General features: G+C 46.4%; 1 protein-coding gene across 3 annotated transcripts in view; it reads right to left on the minus strand.

Annotated features, from left to right (window-relative positions):
* CYTH1 (cytohesin 1) overlaps positions 1-22,752 on the minus strand; it is a 108,496-nt gene that overhangs the window by 38,175 nt on the left and 47,569 nt on the right. The window contains exon 1 of one of the 3 annotated variants that reach the window (XM_055102206.3): positions 11,447-11,898. The exons of the other annotated variants lie outside the window; for them this stretch is intronic. The gene's annotated coding sequence lies outside the window, so the exon portion shown is untranslated. Of the gene's footprint in view, positions 1-11,446; positions 11,899-22,752 lie in introns of those variants that run through there. 3 annotated transcript variants of the gene reach the window in all.

A 22,752-nucleotide genomic window follows, 5' to 3' on the forward strand; every position in this document is an offset into this window, starting at 1 on the left:
CCTTTTTTTTTTTTTTTTTTAAACCTAGGTTTTCCCCAACCTTCTCTAAAAAAGTGTTTTCTAAACATCTCAATTTCCAAAATAAGAAAAGCATTTTAGTCCAGGCCTGGTAGCTCACGCCTGTAATCCCAGCACTTTGGGAGGCCAAACCGGGCAGACTGCTTGAGCCCATTGGGACCAGCATGGACAACATGGTGAAACCCTGTCTCTACTAAAAAAAATACAAAAATTAGCTGGGCATGGTGGCACACGCCTGTAGTTCCAGCTACTCGGGGGGCTGACGTAGAAGGATTGCTTGAGCCTGGTGTGCAGAGGTTGCAGTGAGCCAAGATCGCACCACTGCACTCCAGCCTGGACAACAGAGCCAGACAAGAAAGAAAGAAGGAAAGAAGGAAAGAAGGAAGGAAGGGAGGGAGGGAGGGAGGGAGGGAGGTAGGAGAGAGAGAAAGAGAGAGAGAAAGAGAAAGAAAGAGAAAGAGAACAGAAAAAGAAAAGAAATGCATTCTATATCATGACCCAATCTCCACCATACATAAAAGTATCAAAAATAATATCTCACCAGGTCTGTTATTTCACTGTGAGCTTTCTTAACAGTGGTTTAGTCCAGTAAACTGATTTTATGGCTGCATGCGGTGGCTCACACCTGTAATCTCAGCACTTTGGGAGGCCGAGGTGAGTAGATCACCTGAAGTCAGGAGTTCAAGACCAGCCTGGCCAACATGGTGAAACCCCGTCTCTACTAAAAATACAAAAAAAATTAGCCAGGCATGGTGGCAGGTGCCTGTAATCCCAGCTACTCAGGAGGCTGAGGCAGAAGAATCGCTTGAAGTTGGGAGGTGAAGGTTGCAGTGGGCTGAGATCGTGCCACTGCACTCCAGCCTAGGCAACAAGAGCACAACTCTGTCTCAAAAATAATAATAATAATATAAAAAATAAAAAATAATTATTTCATAATCAATTAGGTAATCGTATAATTACCTAATATACTGAGTCCTGTGGTTTGAAAAACACTCTTCCTTTAGAGGCTGGAAGAGACAGCCACTCTAAAGATCCCAACAGACCAACTAAATCCAACCCAGGTCACCTTCACAAGAGTGGGCCTTAAACTGCGTCCCTGAGAACTCAAGGGTGATCACTCAGGTGTGTGTATTGGAGGACGGAGCCTTAAATAAATTCACCTACACACCTGCTCTCCAGTCCCATTCCTGTGTCAAGACCCAGGACTCCAGCTCAGCAATCCATCAGCATTATGTGGATTCTAACCCTGCACCCCCGCCAAACCCACCACCCCAAATGTTTCTTCCCAGGCTGAACAGTTCTCCCAACATTAAAAAATATATATATATATTAAAATGGCTGCTTCAGGAAAAAGTCAGACAAATAAGTGAGCTCTGGTTAAAGCAAAAGCCGTTTTGAAACACAACATCAACTCTACTGATGCGTACACCGTTCTACAGAAACGCATGCTTAAAGCAGTTCATTCTGATTTGTCTTTGCTTCACAGCCCAGAAAAATTTCTAGTCCAAGTAGAAGACCCCTTTAAGAAATTAATTTCTTCAGGTTCTAGAAGATACATATTCATTCCAATATAACATGGTTTTGAAATTAAGGTAACATTCATTTTTTAAAAACAGCTGCTCCGCAAGAGGCTCAATAATTGGGATTTGATTTTGAAGCTACAGAACTGGCTTAATCAGATCATCAATGTATCTCTACCCAGCAGAAGCAAGACTAAATCCAAGGTCCATATAATGAAGCTGATGAAAAACAGAGCAATCATATAAAAGAAATTCCTATCTCAAGACTGCTATATACCCTGAGAAGCCAACTTGTATCATTCTAAACTGGAAACTCTAAATCGTTGCTTTCTTTTCAGAATCTGAGCACTCAACCATTCTGGGTTTAATATTCACATATGACAATTTTTCTGGATGGACACAATCTACCCAGCAGAAGCAAGACTAAATCCAAGGTCCATAAAATGAAGCTGATGAAAAACAGAGCAATCGTATAAAAGAAATCCCTATCTCAAGACTGCTATATACCCTGAGAAGCCAACTTGTATCATTCTAAACTGGAAACTCTAAATCGTTGCTTTCTTTTCAGAATCTGAGCACTCAACCATTCTGGGTTTAATATTCACACATGACAATTTTTCTGGATGGACACAATCTAGCTTCTGTATTATAAATTCAAAATGCCCTTCTAGTCCTCTATCTTCCAAGATATTATTTTTTAAATAGTAAAGGAATAGGCCAGGCGCGGTGGCCCACGCCTGTAATCCTAGCACTTTGGGAGGCTGAGAAGGGTGGATCACGTGAGGCCAGGAGTTCAAGACCCGTTTGACCAACAAGGTGAAACCCCGTCTCTACTAAAAATACAAAAATTAGCTGGGCGTGGCGGTGCACACCTGTAATCCCAGCTACTTGGGAGGCTGAGACAAGAGAATCGCTTGAACCCCGGAGGCGGAGGTTGCAGTGAGCCAAGATGGCAACGTTGCACTCCAGCCTGGGCAACAGAGCAGGCCTCCATCTAAAAAAAATTTTAAAAATTTTAAAAAATAGTAAAGGAACAAAAACATCCATAAACCTACAATATCAAAGAGTACACAGAGAAGGGCCATCAGAAGAGATTTCAACAAATTTCCAGAACAGAGAAAGCAAAGAAACAGTGCTAAGTGCTAATATCTTCTAGAATAAAAACTCCACAAAGGCAGGGACACTGTATGCCTTGTACACTGTTGTGTTTGTGGCACCCAGCACAGGGCCTAGCACACTAAGGATTTCACACACACACACAAACACACACACACGAACGAAGCCAACTTTCTCATGAGCAGACAAGTGTGGAGCTGGTGTCCAGGGTAAAGCCTCCATATGTGGACAGCGGAGACCTAAGAGAACCCTACCCCCAAGCAGGCTCTGGCTCGCTCGCCCTGAAGCCAAGCCTCCCTGCCCACAAGGCCCAGCCATGCACAGAGCTTCCGCTTAACATGTCTACTGCTTCACTCTTACACTTACAGAGATAACCACACCTACGCCAGGAGTGAGAAAGGACAAGACAGGGAACAGAAAACTCACCCTAGAGCAAACAGAGATAATTAGAGGGAAAAAAGAAAGAAAAAAAAAAACCTTTAAAAGAACAGAAAACTCTGGAAAAGGGACAATTACAGAAAAAAAATACGGCCTTGCAAATTAAACATACTTTTGTCCCCCACATCAAAAAAGTCAACGAAGGATTAAAAGATAAAGTTGGGGCATTCCTGTAGAACAAAGAGGTTTGAAAATATAAGCAAACCTGGAAATATAAGCAAAAAAATAAACTCGGTTGAATAAAAATATTTTTAAATCCCACACAGAAATTCTCATAGGAAAAATTCAGAAGTTCCAGGAATAAAGACGATCCTAAAACCTCCACAGAGGTTAAGGAGAGTGATTAATCAGACCACCCACGAGGGAAGATCTCGCTAGTGTCAGTGCAAGAGCCCGCACACTAAAGATAGCGCAGTGGAACTTTCAAAATTCTAAATGAAAATTATCTGAACCCCAAATTCTCAGTCAAGTAGGAGGGTAAAACAGACTCATTTCAGATACCTAAGGATCAGAAAGTTTGTCTTCTGTGCACCCCTTCTGAAGAAGCTACTTCAGGAGCAAGATGTGGATCAAGGAACAGGACTGACTCAGGAGCCTGAGGACAGCAAGCGCCATCAACTGTGATGGGCAACAGCCACCAGACCGGGTCAGAGCAGGAAGCCAAAGGGCTGCCAGAGGAATGCCATCACAAAGAATGAAATCAGACTCGAAACCAGAGAATGAAAGAGAAAGCAGCTGAGAAAACTGTGTGATACCAACAGGCATCATTCGGTTTCCTCTCAAGAGAATAAAAAGGACTGGGCAACAGGAAAAACTCAACTACAGGAAATCACAGAAGAAATGAAACATGCCCCCGAGTGGTGTCCTCTGGGCCATCAGGGGCGCCAGGAACAGCTCCCTTTGAGTGGGCACCTGGCTCTACGGTGAGTGGTATCTACATTCCTGTCATGGTGCTGGTCACTGGTGGTTAACTTGCAGAATCACCCTATAGACAAAGCATGAAAGACCAACCCAGGCTGGAGAAGCAAAGCTATCTGTTACCAAGGTGAAGGAAGAGCTGACCAAAGTTTGAGGGAAGCAAAGTGGAGAGGGCAGCAGGGTCCCAAATGGTCCCCACAGCTTCCTCCTACAACACTAGAGACCAGAGGCATGGATAAGGATCATGAACAAGAAACCCACGCTGTAAATATGCCAAAGGTAAAAATCCAGGAACTGAAAATTGTGATCAACTATCAAAAATGGACAGTGAGAGAAGGAAGGAAGAGAATGGTGTGAGCTGCATCCTCATCCATCATAGGCAGAAGGCAGGAGATAACCTTTGATTTTGACAAAATAATCACCAATTTAAGAACTTGGCAGCACCCACTAGAAGACCTAAAAGCAGAAAAAAGTGAATTAATAGTGGCTGCTTTGGGGAGTGGGTCTGGGAATAGAGAGACAGGACATATAAGCCCCTGAATACTTGCTTTAAAATACATATACATATGTACTATGACAATTTGAAAACAAAAGACTAAAAATGTACAACTATGGTCACTAGAAAAGATAGCCCTTCTGTGTCCTTGGAGTCAGACAGAAAACGCTTCTGGCTAATTTGTAGCTAGAATAAGTAAGACATTTATCTACATTTATTTTGATCCAATCTCCTGACATTTGCCACATGACTGCTAAATTACTTCTCCATTCCATACTTACTAACTTTAAATCATAATGCTGCTTCCCTTCTGGCTCAACCAATCATTCAAGAACTTTATTTTAAAAAGCTGAACTACACCTCATTTTTCTAGTGGAATTTTATTCTGAGATGAGGCAAAATCTAATATTTTAATAAGTATTTTCCTCTGCATAAACTTAACAATGCAACATCAAATCTTTAATTCAAGCCTTCATTCTCATGCTGCCCCGGACAGAAAAAAGATCCAAAAACAAAATGCTTAATTTCATTTAGCAGCATGAAGAATCAACACTATTGCTGGAGAGCTGAGGTGTGATTGATTCCTACAGTCTTGGCTAGTGTCTTCAGGACGCTGCGAAGGCCACAGCTGGAACAAGAAAGGTGGTGGTCAGAAATACCCATGGCTACCTCACAGCCCGGGAGTTTCTGGGAAAGCACCGTCCGCACCCTGGGAAACCCATCTATTCACGCCGCTTCTCTCCTGTGTAGCCATTAGGGTTAAACTGCAAAAGAACGGCTCAGATGGGCCAGATGGCAGCACAACAAACAGCTCCTCCCTCCCCCACTGCCACGTGCTGCAGCCATGCTTATGTGCCAGGGAGGCGGTGTGCCAGGGAGGCGGCTGAACCCCTTGCTCTTTAAAAGAATGGCCACTGGGGAGGGCAGCAGGTTGTCCCTGCCAGCAGCCTGAGCACAATGGAGACAAACCAGAGGGGGAGCCGCCCTGACACACCACCCGGTCGCTCGCCCTCCTCGCCCATTGCCAGAGGGGCACCCAGAATCCATGCCCACAAAGGTTAATCTGCAAGGTGTCCGGCTGGCAGTCAGGGGGACGGTCCAGCATCAGCCCCATCACCATTCCTTTCCAGGGTTCCAATTTAATGAAGGGGATTAAAGTGACAAAAACAACAAGGCGCTATTGTGCTTGGCTGTGAATAGGAAAGCCACACAAGGGAAGCTTTCATTTATTTATTTATTTAAATGTTGCTTTGCAGATTTTAACAGTCGGCAGAAACCCAGAGCTGAAATGGGTTCCAGCCAGTGGCATACAAAGGAGGACTGTCTTAAAGGGACAGAGCCCTCTTTCCAAGCCAGAGGACGATACATGAGCACACGGCGGGCTCTAGTCTAAAATCCTGCAACCCGCGCTCCACCGGCCACAGGCAGATGCCCAGGGATATGCCATAAAGTTCCATGGAAAACGCAGCTCTCTGACAGCAGGTTCTGCTTGGCAGACACATAGCAGCTGCCAGGACCACACTGTCCTAAATCCCCGTGGGTACCGTCAAATGAACGTGTCCAAGGCATGCTTTAGGACCGAGATGTCTCTTTGAGGTCATGCAGCTAGCACCAGACCCCTCTGCCTAGCTTTAAAATACATCACTTGCCTTATTTTTTTCCACTATAATGATTAACCAGCATCCTTCTTATAGCCTCTGCCTTTCAATGGATAAAAAGGTCCATATTTAAACCAACAACGCAGGGAAACATTTTATAAAGTAATTAAGGAGTGAGCCCTCATTTGCGGAGAAGGTAAATATACAAAAGGTAACTACCTTAGTCAGAGTTGCTCCCAGGCCAAGGAGGTCATTGCCATTTCCTTTTCATCCCCTCCAGCTGGCCTGCTGCCAACGGGTGCCCTCATGCTAATCACGGCCACACCCCTTTACAGACCTGGAAGTTTCATAAACACTGAATACACACACACACACACACACACACACACACACACACACGCTCCTTCTCTCTTAACCTTAAGCTCTGCCTAAAACACCAGTGGCAGTAATGAAATAAAGCACCCAGCTTTTCTACAGCCTCTACAGAAACTGCCACCTGCTCAGAGGAGAACAACTGGCTATTTACAAACCAGGCTTTGGGTTCAAAAGCGCGCATCTGGGAAACCATCTTGTTCCTCCAACCTCCAAAGATACAGTGATCATGGCGTGAGGGCTAAGAAACTCCAAATATCCTGAGCACTGGTTCCAGTATTCAGCACTTACTCGCCACATACCTGTGTCAATCCTACTAGTTAGACCTTAAACAAACCAGCGTGTTCACCTCCCTCTGCACTACCCTATGGGTGTAAGACACTTTGTCTCCCAGAAAATCCCAGTGACTTATAATTTGAAAAACTTCAAAATACTGGAAACAACTCAGGCTTTGGAGACATACCAATGTTCAACAAACTGCTAATCTCTCTGGGCCTCAGTTTTGTCCAGCTGTAAAATGGCACCGCAGTTATTAGCACTGTTGTGAGGAATGCGTGACGGAAAAGATAAAGCTGTGAGCACAAATAGGTGCCCAACAAATGCCAAATGTCTTTCCTTTATCTGCATACCCAATTCGTCTTCCTCTTTTGCTTCTTTCTAACAATGTCATCATTGACGCATTCAGCCTTCATTTACTGCTTGCCTACTAGGTGGAAGGCAGCGGGGGTACAACACTGAAGAGACAGATCTGGTTCCTTCCAGCAGGAGCAGCAGTCCCTGGAAGCATCCACTGAGAAGGTGATGACTTCAGGTGTGCATGTTAACGAGGGATCATGCACAAGGCTGTATGAATCCACAGCATGGGTGCCTCACCCAACTTCTGGGACGGATCCGGGGACTGCCACTCTACAGGGAGTGGTCTTGGGTCCTAAGCCTAGCTTGGGGCCACACTCACCAGCTGGATGACCCTGGGCAAGTTACTTCGGCTATCTGTGCCTCAAAGCAAACAGTAAGCTAAGAGGTTGCTTCCTGAGCAGAGTACTGTTTAAAATGACTACAGCTTTTATATCACTTGGGGAACATACAAATGACCCACAATAATACAAAATCTGGTAAGTTAAAAACTATAGGATAAGAAGGCAGTGCTGTGAGGCATGGCTAACAACTGCAGGTAAGGCAGCAAACAAGAAAAAAAACAGTCGAGGAGTCAAAGATAAAGTTCTTACAGATCATTACTGCAAGTGGAGAATGGGTTGGTTTAGGGGAACTTTTTTCCCCTCACTGAGAAAAGTAATTTTCAACTTTCACAAAACTCCATGCTGACATTACAAATATGTGGGGTCAGATCTTTAAGGCAGGGATAAGAATGCAACCAAAATCCAGTGTATCTTTCAGGTAAAATGTAACGGAAGAGAGATGTAAAGCAAACAGTTGTAATGATACCAGGATTTTACTGGAAGCCTGAAATTTTGAGACAGTCCTCAGGATAAATGTTAGGATCAGAGGATGAAGAAAGATGGATGTAGCAAAGGGGTGTGACTAGAGCAGGAGGCCCAGGTGACACTTTCTGCCAATAATACACTGAAGAGCTCACACCTTCACACAGTCTATCTACTTTGGGAAACCAATTAAGTTTCCCACTCACTGAGTCAGAAACACAGTAATACTTTTCAAACTTAGTACCTTAAAAAGGAAGGAAATTCTGATGTATGCTACAACACGGATGAACCTGGAGGACATTAAGCCAGTTGCAAAAGGGCAAATACTGAAGGATTCCACTGATAAGAGGCCCCTGGAGTAGTCAAACTACCATAAAGACAGACAGTGGGATGGATGTTGCCAGGGGCTGGGGAGAGGGGGAGTGGGAGAATGAAGGTTTAATGGCGGGTTTCAGTTTTGCAAGATGAAAAAGTTCTAGAGACTGGATTGCACAATAATATGAATGTATGAATGTACTACTGAACTTAACAGGCTGAAGATGGTACATTTTTTGTTATATGTATTTTACCACCATTAAAAATAAAGGCCTGGCATGGTGGCTCATGCCTATAATACCCCCGGCACTTTGATTTGTTTTTTTGTTTGTTTGTTTTTGAGATGGAGTCTTGCTCTGTCACCCAGGCTGGAGTGCACTGCCGCAACCTCAGCTCACTGCAACCTCTGCCTCCTGGGTTCATGCAATTCTCCTGCCTCAGCCTCCCCAGTAGATAGGACTACAGGTGCCTGCCACCACGCCCAGCTAATTTTTGTATTTTTAGTAGAGACGGGGTTTCACCATGTTGGCCAGGCTGGTCTCAAACTCCTGACCTCAGGTGATCAGCCTGTTTCAGCCTCCCAAAGTGCTGGAATTACAGGCGTGAGCCATCGCACCCAGCCATCCCCAGCACTTTGAGAGGCTGAGGGAGGGAGATGGCTTGAGCTCAGGAGTTTGAGACCAGCCTGGGTGACATGGCAAAACCTCATCTCTACAAAAAATACAAAAGTTAGCCACATGTGGTGGCACGCACTTGTAGTCCCAGCTACTTAGGAGGCTGAGGTGCGAGGACCGTGTAAGCCCTGGAATGTGGAGGTTGCAGTGAGCCCAGGTTGCACCACTGCATCCAGCCTGGGCGACAGAGAAAGACCCTCTCTCAAAAAAATAAAAATATAAAATAAACAAAAATTTCACAGCATATTCTAACTTCTCTGTCTGCTTACCTTAGTTCCTTTCCCAAGAAACTATGATTTGACTTTTGCGTAGTGCATTTTAAAATAAGTATCTCACCACCAATTTGCAGCCTAAGAGATTTGTTAAAAGAATTTACAACTGGGTGTGGTGGCTCACGCCTTGTAATCCCAGCACTTTGGGGGGCCGAGGCAGGTGGATCACCTGAGGTCAGGTGTTCAAGACCAGCCTGGCCAACGTGGTGAAACCCTGTCTCTACTAAAAATACAAAAATTAGCCAGGCGTGGTGGCATGCAGCTGTAGTCCCAGCTACTTGGGAGGCTGGGGCAAGAAAATCGCTTGAATTTGGGAGACAGAGGTTGCAGTGAGCCGAGATCGGGCCATTGCACTCCAGCTCGGGCGACAGAGCAAGACTCCGTCTCAAAAAATAAAAATAAAAAAATTTACACACACTACCCAGGACCAAAAAGAGTTAAATTAGCAGGCAGCTAGCAGAAATGGTATTCAACATAGAGGCAGAGGTACCTTCCGGCAAATTGCCAATACGAATATTTAGACTATTCTAATTTAAATTTCTTCCATGCAAAAACTACCCAGTTTCCCCACTAACAGTAAATCTATTAAAGGCTTTTATTACTGCATTCTGCATTTTCAGGGAAGACTTCGGTCCTCTTCTCAGTGTTGGAGCCATCTCGCCTGACAGCTCCTCACGGTCACAGGCGATGCTGCCTGGGCTTTCACTCACTACTTTGTGACCTGGAGCAAACAATCACCTCTTCCAGCCTCAGTTTCCTCACTTATGTAATGAGGATGTCACTCAGCCCTTCTCAACTATCTTATAAAAGGAAGGTATTGGCTGGGCGCAGTGGCTCACGCCTGTAATCCCAGCACTTTGGAAGGCCGAGGCTCGTGGATCACTTGAGGTAAGGAGTTCGAGACCAGCCTGACCAACATGGTGAAAAACCCCATCTCTACCAAAAATATACAAAATTAGCCAGGCATGATAGCAGGTATCTGTAATCCCAGCTACTTGGGAGGCTGAGGCAGGAGAATCGCTTGAACCTGGGAGGCGGAGGGTGCAGCGAGCCGAGATCGCGCCATTGCACTCCAGCCTGGGCAACAAGAGCAAAACTCCATCTCACAAAACAAAAAAGTAAGGTATCAAAAAATTTAATTTAATAGATCCTAGAACTCAAAGACTTAGCTTGCATTTCAAGGTAGTAACAGAACCTAAGTGACAAAATTTTATCCTACGAATTTGGTTTAGAAAAATAAAGTTAACATCCGCTTTCAATAAAAGCTAAAAACTAGAAAACAACCATTTTAAGAACCTTAACTTTTTCTAAAAGCTCACAGTGACAACACCTGATATAGCTGACATAGCTGGGGTTTCCCAGCAGCTTCTTTCTAGCACTCCACTGCTGTTTCGAAAGGATCCCAGGGACTGGGCGCAGAGCTCCACAAGGAAGAACCATTTTCTAGCCCTAGCCTCCTTCAGCCAAGCGGCCTGCTCCTTCACTCCCAGGGAAAGCCTGGAGTTCCCTCTTCCTCCAAATAAGCCAAATCAGCTTGCTCGCCCCTCCTCCCAAGGGGGCAGGCTCCTGTCCCCTGGGTGAAGCTGCCACTCCCCGTGCCTGCCAGCTGCAACCACTGTCAGCTTGCACAGCTGGGCCACCACACCCCTTCCGTGTCCAAAAGAGAGGCTTGGTGGCTTGGAAGTCAATTCTCTCTCACTTTACCCTCAGTGGCTCAGATCTGTTTGTTTGCTAGCCCTTTGTAATGCTCTGAATTTTTCTGTACATTGAAATATTCTCCCTCAGTCTGACAGCTGGAAAGGACCCCTAGCATTAAATGCGACGTACAATTCCAACTCCTTTTCTATGTGTATTGATGGAAAGAGGACTACTCGTGCCCAGGAAAGGTTCCCAAGTCCTTACCGAGTAAAACAGAAACTCCACGGGTGGCAGGCCTAGAGGGGAGATCACCCTGAATCTGTCCCTCTGCTTTCTGCCCCCCTATTTCAAACCTCACGGAAGCTGAACCAAGGAAATTGACTACTGGCATGTTACTAAGTCTCAGGCTTAGAAGAAACAACACTGAATGCCTGGATACCTATCCAAAAGTGTAGTGGAAAAACCTTCAGAGGAGAGCACAGAATGCAGACCCAAAGGACAGACATGCAGAGAGACAGCCACGCACACATCAGCTCCTACTGCTGGCTGCTGGGTGGGAGAGGCAGGCAGGCAGCAACGCATAATGGGAAATCTGCTGACAGGGCTCCACACGCCATCCACCAGCCTCTTACCCACGGTGAGTCCCCTCTCCTGCGGCCCCAGTGTCCTGGCCAGCCCTGGGCAGCAACATCAAAGCCTCGGCAGGTCACAGCTCTCCACGTCAGAGGCCATGGTGGCTCCGTGCAGCGACCCCACAGTACCAGGCTGCCGGGAGCTCCCACAGCTGTAGGTGCAGGGAGAGCCGGAGCAAGGACAGCATGTGTGCGCCAGCACAGCAGGGGTAGAGAAGAAGGTGTCCAGAGAAAACAAAAGCTGAGAGCACCGGCCCTGCAGGTGGAAACTCGCTGGGCCCGGTGGGGAAGGCTGGCGCAGAGCGCAGAGATGGACGCGCAGAGCTGCAGCCCTAGCAGACGCTCCACTCCCCGTGTGCTGCTCCGCTCCTCCAGGCTCATTTCCATGAATGCAGTCACAGCCAGCCCCTCCTACTATCCCCCATTCCCGGCCTCCCGGGGGGGAGGGGAGGCACCACCAGCATTTGCGCACAGGCTGCACTTGCTTTCCTCTCTCCCTCAGAAGCAAAAGCCTAATGCCTCCTTTCACTGCAAGAATGCCAACCTTACTCCAGATGCCCTCTCCTTACTGCATGGATAAACAAGAGACTGGATCTAGGGGGTGGATGTTCTGTCACCCCAAAGGCACAAGCCTAGTCCTTCCCACTGCCCCGCATCAGGTCAGCAGGCAAAGTGGCACTGACCAGACTGCTCCAACACCGTCCTGGAGGGGCTTCAGGAGGAGTATCCTTTGCTCCCTTCCTCCAGGGATCCCATGCCCTCCACTTCCACGAGGGACACTCCAGCCTTTTCACCAAGAAGGACTCGCCTCCTACTCAGTACACTCGCAGCCACCAATGGTTATTTCTTCACCAGAGGCTGTGGCATCGCCTTTGAGGACACCTGCCTATTATCAGGTTGGAATGTTAGGCAAGCGAACCTTGGGGATGATAATACAAGATGGCTGGTGACAAGAAATATGGCTACAGCCTGAGGATAGCAGCTCTCAAACCTCAGAGGGCACGAGAATCACCAAGGGCACCTGTTAAACACACAGATTTGGGACCCCAGTCCCAAAAGCATGAACTCCAGAGACCCAGGCCCCTAAGTGATACAGAATACAGGGTTACTGCAGACCACACACAGCTTTTGACTAAGAAGGGAGGAGATATTTTTTAAACAATTCTAAAATAACCAAGGAGAGAAAGTAAAAGGGAAATCACTGTGCTAGAGCAGGGTTCTTCAGTCTGGGCATTACTGGCACAGGGAGCAGGTCACTCTTTGTGGTGGGGGCTTCCCTGTGCATTGCAGGGTGCTTAGCTGCGTCCCTGGCCTCTACCCACTAGGTGCCAGCAGCATCCCCATCCCACTTCCCCACAACAAGGTTTGACAACCAAAAATGTCTCCAGGCATTGCTGAATGTCCCCTGCGGGGCAAAACTGCCCTGGTTAAGAACCATTGCTCTAGATAAACAATGGAAGAGGGGGTGGGACTCCTAAAAACACTCCCATACCCTCCCTCCTTTCCAGTCTCCTGCCATTAGGAAATCAGTCATGGAAGGCACCCGCCCCTCTGCAAGCCCTGCCTCCACTGCCATGGGGGTTGGGCTGGCTGGGGAATGCAAACAGACGTCCTCATCACCAGGCAGTGCCACCAGGCCTGACCCAAATACCCTGGCTCTGCGTTGCATCTTGTCTTTCAAGAAACAGCCATAGTGTGAACAATTTTCTTTTAGTGTCAATAGAGTAGTACTTATTTAAAAGAATCATACTAAGTCCATGAAAAACAAATTCTAAAATTCTACATTCTACAAAATGTATATTGAGAGTCCCAGTGCAACACGTCCCTGGGCCCCTGTCTTCCTCCTTCTCACTGTCTAGTAAGCCATCCCACCTCTCCTCCCAGTCCAAGGAAGATTCCACTTTCCCGGGATCCACCAGAGTACTCAGTTACATCTCTTTGCTTCTTTCTTCTTGTTCAGAAGCTCATCCTCGCCATCCGTCGAGTCTTACCTCCTACAGGGAGAACTCAGATTCCTCCAGCCATGCTCCCTGCTCAGTTTACACATATTAACCATCACCTGATGACCTTCTTTATCACTTGGTAAATAACCAGGTGATAAATTACGTGATACAAACAAACTCAGTGAAGACAGCCTGGACTATCCACGCTGGTTATCTACCACCATGTTCCCCAGGGATTTCATGTGAAATTAAGCTCTTGCTTTTCAGTAATATCTTGTACTGTAAATATTCTCATAGCACTTTTCATAGTCCTAAGGGCTGTCTTATTTTGAGGTGACATCACTGGTTTTTACACAAATACACATATACACATACACACTCTCTTCAGGGATTGAAAGAGCCCAGCAGGTGAGTTCTGACCCGTGACTCTCTACAGAAGACTCAGTCACCATGTGCAAGGCTCACTATGACTCTCTCTTTAACATGGCCAGCTTCCACTACGCCGACAGAGTGGATCACAGCCGGGGTTTACCTGTGGTGTGTGAACCTAGGCAAAGGCTTTAGCTTGACCCAGGCCAGAGACTGCAGGTGGCAAAAACCTGCACTTTCAGTTAATTCTAGGCACAGACAACATGAGAAAAGGATGTCAGTGGACAAAGAAGTTACAAGAAAAGCTGCAACCAAGAAGTCTGCAGTGTGGCCCTCCTCATATCTGAACAAAACAGATGCCACAATATATACCACACAATCAAGCTTATGAAACCACAGCCATCGGAGAGAATCACAGGAAACGACTCACCACAGAATAGGAATCTTAGGACCAACAGAGAACATGAACGTTTTAAAAAATAATTTCTCAGACTCATAATTCAACAGTCTTTTTTTTTTTTTTTTTGAGACGGTGTCTTGCTCTGTCACCCAGGCTGGAGTGCAGTGGCGCGATCTCGGCTCGCTGCAAGCTCTGTCTCCCAGGTTCACGCCATTCTCCTGCCTCAGCCTCCCTAGCAGCTGGGACTACAGGCACCCGCCACCACGCCTGGCTAATTTTTTTGTATTTTTAGTAGAGACAGGTTTTCACCATTAGCCAGGATGGTCTCGATCTCCTGACCTTGTGATCTGCCCGCCTCAGCCTCCCAAAGTGCTAGGATTACAGGCGTTGAGCCACCGCGCCTGGCCTCAACAATCTTTTAAAAAGTTCACTGCATGGAAACGAGGCCCCCTGTCAGTTACTGTGGAAGACACAATGCTGAAAAGACATGGTTTCGGCCCTCCAAGAGCTCATGTGTTACTATTCCTTTTAAAGAAAAAAGAAACAGGCAGCCCGTAAATGCCAAATAAATGCTGTCTGCAAGGTGCTATGCGGAGTGGGGGTCAGAGAAGAGCAGGGCCCAGGTTAGTCCAAGACGGTTCCACGCGAGAGCCTGGGAGAGGGCAGTCCAGGCAGAGGTGGAAAGGGCAACACAAGGGACAGAGTCTGGAAGAGCAAGCTCCAGGCAGACTGTGGTGCCTTTGAATTTGACACCGAGACAGGTGGATTCTATTCTGCTGTTGAGTTGGGCGAGAGATAAAGAAGCTCTTCTGGAAGAGCAAGAAGCGGCAGCCAGGCGCCAGGAGAAAGAAAAGGGACTGGAAGCTTTGCATAGTCTTCACTGCACCGCGGTCTGCACTCCTGTTCAGAAGCGGTAGCAAAGAAATAAGTGGTTTTTTGCCCTACTCCAACTCACACCTTCAACTACCATCCTTATCCAGCACTAATTCCCCAAACCGCTACTGACTTCCCATCCTCTTTCCAGTTCTCTCTCTCAGGCTCAAGGACAGGTGCAACCAGAAAGTGACCCTCTGACAAGCGTGCAAGGGCAATGTGCATCAATCATTTTATTTCTAAAGCGGAAAATGAGGCGCAAGGAATACATTCAAATCTCGCAGTTTCATCAGCATCCCAAACCCACGAATTCACAATGCTGCTTAAAGGTCCTCTCTGCCCATGAGGCGTCCCCAAACCCCAAATCACCTGGGCCACAGGCTCCAAGCACCACAGACATGATAAGCATAAAGCTTTTAGGCGAGTCAGCATTCTCAATCTCCCCTCCTTCTGTGTCCCATGAAAACAGAGGCCTGGGTTTTTTTTTACTTTTTTCTTTAAATTCTATTCCACTCCTTACACTTAAAAATGCCTCATTATTCTTTAGTAAATGCTAGGAGCATAAAATCTTCTTCAAAGAAGCAAAAACTGGCATCTGTTCCTGCTCTGAGAAGTCCTTGAAGATCTCTTGAAAGGAAGGTCATTTCTACCTGCACCTCAAAATAGAAACAAACTGGCTCCCTGTTCCAGACATCACCCTTACCAGAGTTGCCCCAAGTCCGGGTTTGCAAAAGTTTGGGAGAGGTGTAAGAAGGAGCTGACTAGGGCACCAGCCTTCCAAGTCGCGGGAAGGCCCAGGATACTGGCCCCCTGCCTCCACCTACCAGCAGGGCAAGGCTGGAGCAGGCACGGCCGACCCAAGCCTCCTGGCCAGCGCATCCTTCTGGTGCCAACTCAGTGTGCTAGGAGGGCAGGCTTCTTCTCTGTCTTGGCTGCTCTCATGAGGCTGCTCTTGGACCGTCCCCTATCTCCTGCCCATGCAGGGGGCAGAACTGTAGGAGGAAGAAAGACGAGACCTATGGCAGGGGCAGCCAAGGAGAGCAGTGAGGAGGAGCAGAAGGCAGGCCAAGCTCTGCACCTTTGAGATCCAGGGCAGCACACCCACTCCAGAACTAGCTGAAGAGGTGCTGACCCATGAGAGGGCAGTGAGTCCCTGATATCATGAAGGTGTCCTATGGCCTCCCTCCACGACAAATGGATGCCCACCTCTAGGTGGCACGATATAGTTGGTTTCTCTGGACAAACTCTATTCTACCCCAAACACTGGTAAATCCTCCCCAAGCCAGGCTGGTTCCTGCAGCAGGGCCAGCCTCTCATCTAGACAGGAAAAAGAAACATGGAAAACAAAGGGGACCTGAGCAAAGGTAGAAAGACCCCAGTAATCAAAGTTCTCGTACATACACCACGATGTTTAAAAACATTATTTACGCCGGGTGCAGTGGCTCACTCCTGTAATTCCAGCACTTTTGGGGGCCGAGGTGGGTGGATCACTTGAGGTCAGGAGTTCGAGACCAGCCTGACCAACATGGTGAAACCCCCATCTCTACTAAAAATACAAAATTAGCCAGGTGTGGTGGCACATGCCTGTAATCCCTGCTACTTGGGAGGCTGGTATTACAAGATAATCACTTGAACCAGGGAGGCAGAGGTTGCAGTGAGCCAAGACCACGCCATTGCACTCCAGCCTGGGTAATGAGAGCGAAGCTCCATCTCAAAAAAAAAAAAATATTTACATTACCAATATGATGTTTACAGAAATATAATAAAAAGGATATTAAACTTCACATGGGAAAAAATATATATGACAATAGTCAGAAAGATATGAAAGGGAGAAAGGGTAACGTGAGGGTGTAGCTACCTGAGATTAAAGCACGTGAGGCTTTGGTAATTGAAACTGCAACAGAAGAAAAAGACCAGAAAACAAACTCAAGAAATACTGAAACACACACGTAGCACTTTGAATCGGTAAAGAAAAATAGGATTATTCAGTCAAGGGTGCTGAGCAAATAAATAGCCAGCTAGCCATTTGGGATAAAACTAAGCTGAAATGAATTCTAGCTCAATCAAAGATGTTAATGTAAAATAAAACCTGAATAATTCTAGAATAGAGCATGAATTAGTATAGTCATAATATTGGTGAGTCTGTTCATCTGCGACATGAAAATGAAAAGCTTCTGAGTGAAAAATAATATCCCATAAGCCAAAAGGTAAACAACTAGGACAATAAATTCACAAAACATATGACAAAGGGTTAATATCTTTTTTTAAATTAATTAACTTATTATTTTTAGAGAGAGGGTCTCACTCTGTACCCAGGCTGGAGTGCAGTGGTGTGATCATAGCTCACTGCAGCCTCAAACTCCTGGCCTCAAGCGATACTCCCACCTCAGCCTCCAGAATAGCTGGGACTATAAGTATGTGCCACACCTGGCTAGGGTTAATTTATTTAAGTCACAAAGAAAGCAGCATAAAAATTAGTAAAGCAAAGATGAATACAATGAGCAAAGGATATAAAAGACAGATTACAAAAAGAGAAATACAAATGGTCACACAGAAAAATATGCTCACAGTCACTATGTGTTTAATGCAAATTAAAACATGAATAACATACCATTTTCCATTAGTCTGGCAGGAATCAGAATGCCAGATGAGACGAAATACTGTCAGGGGAGTGGGCTACACAGGCAGTCTCCCGTGCTGCTGGGAGAGTGTAAACTGGTACAACCTTTGGCACTAGCAAAACATAAAGAGCACACACCTTTTGATTTGATTTGAATCAAACTTATGAATTTGATTCTTAAATTCCACTTAAGAGTGGATATGCTCCCCAAATTCCAAAAATTTTAAACTACCTAAAAACTATTTGGTAATTTAAAAGAATGAGGGTGATTTGTAAATGCTAACGTGAAAAGATCTCTAAGACACATCTGGTGAAACAGGATGGCACAGAATACCTTCTCACAAGTAACACCTATGCTTGCTAAACACACAGGGAGCTTCTGAGAAGGACACACTTGAAACGGCTAGCAGGAATCACCTTTCAAAGCAAGGACTGTGGAAAGAGAGTGGGGGAGGCCTGGACTCTTCCTCTTCTGCCTATCTGTATATCTGGATCCACAACTAACACAAAATTTGATGTTGAAGTTTTTATTCAAAGAAAATACAGAAATGCCCCCAGCCACTTATATTTGCTCAGACTGGCCCAATATTTCTATTATAGAAGAAACATCCTTGGATTCTGTTTTAATGCCCATGAAGTGCCTGTTGTAACTACACCCATTCTGCTGTGATTTCGTATGTGGTCTCTCGTCTGAATTCTGTGACTCAGAATCCCAATTCTTCACAGAAAACACAAAGGGAAAGAGACTTTAGACACCAGAAGGAAAGGCGTCAATAGTCACTGACTAGGCCGGGCGCGGTGTCTCACGCCTGTAATCCCAGCACTTTGGGAGGCTGAGGTGGGCGGATCACGAGGTCAGGAGATCAACACCATCCTGGCTAACACGGTGAAACCCCATCTCTACTAAAAATACAAAAAAAAAAAAAAAAAAAAAATTAGCCGGGCATGGTGGCAGGTGCCTGTAGTCCCAGCTATTCTGGAAGCTGAGGCAGGAGAATGGTGTGAACTCGGGAGGCAGAGCTTGCAGTGAGCCGAGATCACGCCACTGCACTCCAGCCTGGGCGACAGCGAGACTCCGTCTCAAAAAAAAAAAACAACAGTCACTGACTCAAAAAAAGAAATTCACTGCATCTTTTTTTAGGTCAGAAATTGAGCTTCCATGATTCCTCTGTAGAGGAAGGAAGAACATGATACAAGTTACGAAATTATTATTTTTTTTGTTTTGTTTTTGAGATGGAGTCTCGCTCTGTCGCCCAGGCTGGAGTGCAGTGGTGCAATCTCAGCTCACTGCAAGCTCCGCCTCCTGGGTTCACGCCATTCTCCTGCCTCAGCCACCCGAGTGGCTGGGACTACAGGCGCCCGCCACCACGCCCGGCTAATTTTTTGTATTTTTAGTAGAGATGGGGTTTCACCGTGTTAGCCAGGAAGGTCTCGATCTCCTGACCTTGTGATCTGCCTGCCTGGGCCTCCCAAAGTGCTGGAATTACAGGCGTGAGCCACCGCACTCGGCACGAAATTATCTTCTTAAGGAAGAAGTGAATGTGCTAGGGAGAGTCCTCACACACCAGCTGATCTACAGGAAAGCAGAATTTGACTTTTCTGCCTCCATTTTCCCCCTAGTGTATTACCTAGGGCTACAGAATCAACACATCACATAGTCAGGAGAAAAACAAAAAGGTAACTTGGAATATATGAAGGCAGGAGATCAGCATAACTCAACAGTGGCTGTTGAAACTTAAAATCCTGGCTGATTTGGGCTCAGTTTTCAGTCCTTCCCAGGAGCCACAGCAATGGCTTTCATTTGCAGAACTGACCAGGGCTAGACTAGATAACTTCTAAGGCACCTCATGGCTTTAAGAGTCTGTGATTACACTACTGTTAGTGACTCTGTCCCAGGTAATTACTTAATGGCTCCAGCCGTAACACAAAACCCATATGAATTCCCCACAAGTTAAAGTTCTTCTGAAGGTAAACAGGAGAAGATGGTGGCAGTTTTAAGAGTCCTTTTCTAAAAAGGAAATCTCGCCGGGCGCGGTGGTTCACGCCTGTAATCTCAGCACTTTGGGAGGCCGAGGTGGGCGGATCACGAGGTCAGGAGATCGAGACCATCCTGGCTAACACGATGAAACCCCGTCTCTACTTAAAATACAAAAATTAGCCGGGCGTGGTGGCGGGCGCCTGTAGTCCCAGCTACTTGGGAGGCTGAGGCAGGAGAATGGCGTGAACCCGGGAGGCGGAGCTTGCAGTGAGCTGAGATAGTGCCACTGCACTCCAGCCTGGGCGACAGCGAGACTCTGTCTCAAAAAAAAAAAAAAAAAAAAAAAAAAAAAACCAAATAAAAAGGAAATCTCAGCTGGGCTGAAAACAGAAAGAAAGGCAGAGACAAGAACACTATAAATCCAGTAAAGTTGCCTTTGCAGGATTATCAAAATCCAAGGGAAAAATGAGAGATGGATACTACTAAAAATTTCCAGGTCTAGCCCAGCATCTCTGATGTAACCAGCAGTAAAGTGCATGCAGGTTCTGTCAGCCTGCAGCCACACACAGGTTCCTGCAAACCCTCCTGACGCACAGGGAGGGGTGGATGAAAGCGGGAATCCCTGCTGTTTCCTAGGGCCACTCCTGCTCCAACTCTGCCTCCTATCTGCATCTACAGTCCCTGACTTTGTCCTCCCTTCGGCTGACCATGCTGCAGGCTGATAAAGGCTCTTAATGCCCAGACCTGTGCCTACCAAGACCTACGATACCTGCCTTTTCTCTCCACCGATACTGACATCGCAGAAAATTCCACCTGCTGCCTTCCACATCCCTCCTGTCTAATCAGACTTTGGGTCTTGATCCCCCACAGCCAGTCCTGTGCTTTCACATTCCATAATGAAGAGAAAACTTGGGAGGCTACACAAAGACTCAGATAATGGATAAGGGTCAGCTTTCTTCAGAGGGGCAGAATCCAAGCCCTTGTTTCTATTCACCTTCATTAAGAAGAAAGGGCAGTTCTAATCCTCTGTGTAATACCGTAAGCATTCATCTCTGGTGTACTCAACAGGAAAGCCTACAAAATTCAAACCAGAGTGAATCCTCTTCAAAACTTGTCACAGCAGATGGTGATACAGGTTTCTTGCTATGATGTGTGCTTTGTACAATGCCAAACATGCTCCTGCTTAAAAATAAAGATGTAACCATTTTTGATTCTGCAAAATACAAAATCCATAAGGAAGGGAGTGAGAAATATCTAGGGGGATATGAACTGATAGTTACAGCTCCTCAGGTCTTCCTGCAAACACCACAACCTAAGCAACTTGTCCAACTAGAGACTACCACAATCACATGGCACGGATTAAAACATGGGATAACCGCCGGGCGCGGCGGCTCCCGCCTGTAATCCCAGCACTGTGGGAGGCCAAGACAGGTGGATCACGAGGTCAAGAGATAGAGGCCATCCTGGCCAACATGGTGAAACCCTGTCTCTACTAAAAATACAAAAATTAGCCGGGCATGGTGGTACGTTCCTGTAGTCCCAGCTACTCGGGAGGCTGAGGCAGGAGAATCGCTTGAACCCGGGAGGCAGAAGTTGCAGTGAGCCAAGATCACACCCAGCCTGGCAACAGAGTGAGACTCCATCTCCAAAAAAAAAAAAAAAAAAAGGATAACGTGGAAAGTTCACGTCAAGGACAGCATTTTAGAAGCAATCTGAAAATCCAGTGTCCCACTGAGGAAGCCTATACTTCATTCTATTTGGCATATTTTCCTACAAATAATACTAGTTTATACACACATGCTATCTTACAGCTTAAAATGTTTTCTCATTTCCACTTTTTTAAATTTTCCAACAAAGCTCAACTGTAACTCTGCATATTTCCTGACAATGAACTATACACTGTTCTCATCAGTTTACAGGTAAGATAAAGACTCAATGAGTACAAATAATCCACCTCGGGTACACTACTAATAGAGCCCAATTCACATTCAGGTCACCGGCTGCGTCCTCAGCTCTTTTTTCTCTTACTGAAATACACAGATTCACTTCAGCTCAGCGTTTACTGAGCATCTGCCATAGGCGCAGCCTGTGCTTGGAGCTAGGATTTAAATAGCTCCAGTCCCTGGCCTGCACAGAAAGTGAAGGCCAGTGGGGACAGGCATGTAAGCCCGTAGCAGCAGCACACCCGGCCACAGCGGCCAAGTGCAGCAAGTACTCACAGAATTCCAGGCGATGCCAAGAGGCTTCAGAGGGGCCAGCCTGTGAGCCAGAACTTGAAGGACCAACGGATTCCCCAGATGGACAAGAAGAGAATGGTGTATACCAAGCAAGATAAAGTGTATGGAAGTGACGGAGGCCAGCAACAATGGGCACACCACAGGGCAGGGCCCAGGACACAGCAGGGCTGAACTGGCACCCTGAAGGGGGCTTAGTGTCTGCCTGTGAAGGGCCTCAGGTCCCACACCAAAGATTTTGGAATCTATCCCAAAGAGATGCCAAAGAGAGCGTTCAAAGGCAAATCAAGGCCGGGCACAGTGGTTCACGCCTGTAATCCCAGCACTTTGGGAGGCCAAGGTAGGTGGATCACATGAGGTCAGGAGTTCAACACAAGCCTGGCCAACATGGCGAAATCTCGTCTCTACAAAAAATACAAAAATTAGCCGGGTGTGGTGGCGTGCACCTGCAGTCCCAGCTACTCAGGAGGCTGAGGCAGGAGAATCGCTTGAACCCGGGAGGCAGAGGTTGCAGTAAGCCGAGATTGCACTCCAGCCTGGGCAACAGAGCGAGACTCTATCTCAAAAAAAAAAGGCAAATCAAGGGGGACTGACATTAACAAGATTAAATAGCTAAAAATAATAATAACTTATGGCAGTTAAGAAAATAGTGCCCAATTAATTAAACTGGTTAATTCTCACTAACACACATATACAGAATGAAAACATGAATGTATGTACCAATGTACCAGGTAAAAAAAGCAGAAAGCTTTTTTTTTTTTTTTTTTTAGAGACAAAGTCTTGCTCTGTCACCCAGGCTGGAGTGCAGTGGTACGATTTCGGCTCAACGCAACCTCAGCCTCCCGGGTTCAAGCTATTCTCCTGCCTCAGCCTCCAAGTAGCTGGGATT

The sequence above is a fragment of the Pan paniscus genome, chromosome 19 (genome assembly GCF_029289425.2).
Source record: "Pan paniscus chromosome 19, NHGRI_mPanPan1-v2.0_pri, whole genome shotgun sequence".
Classification (NCBI taxonomy): domain Eukaryota; kingdom Metazoa; phylum Chordata; class Mammalia; order Primates; family Hominidae; genus Pan; species Pan paniscus.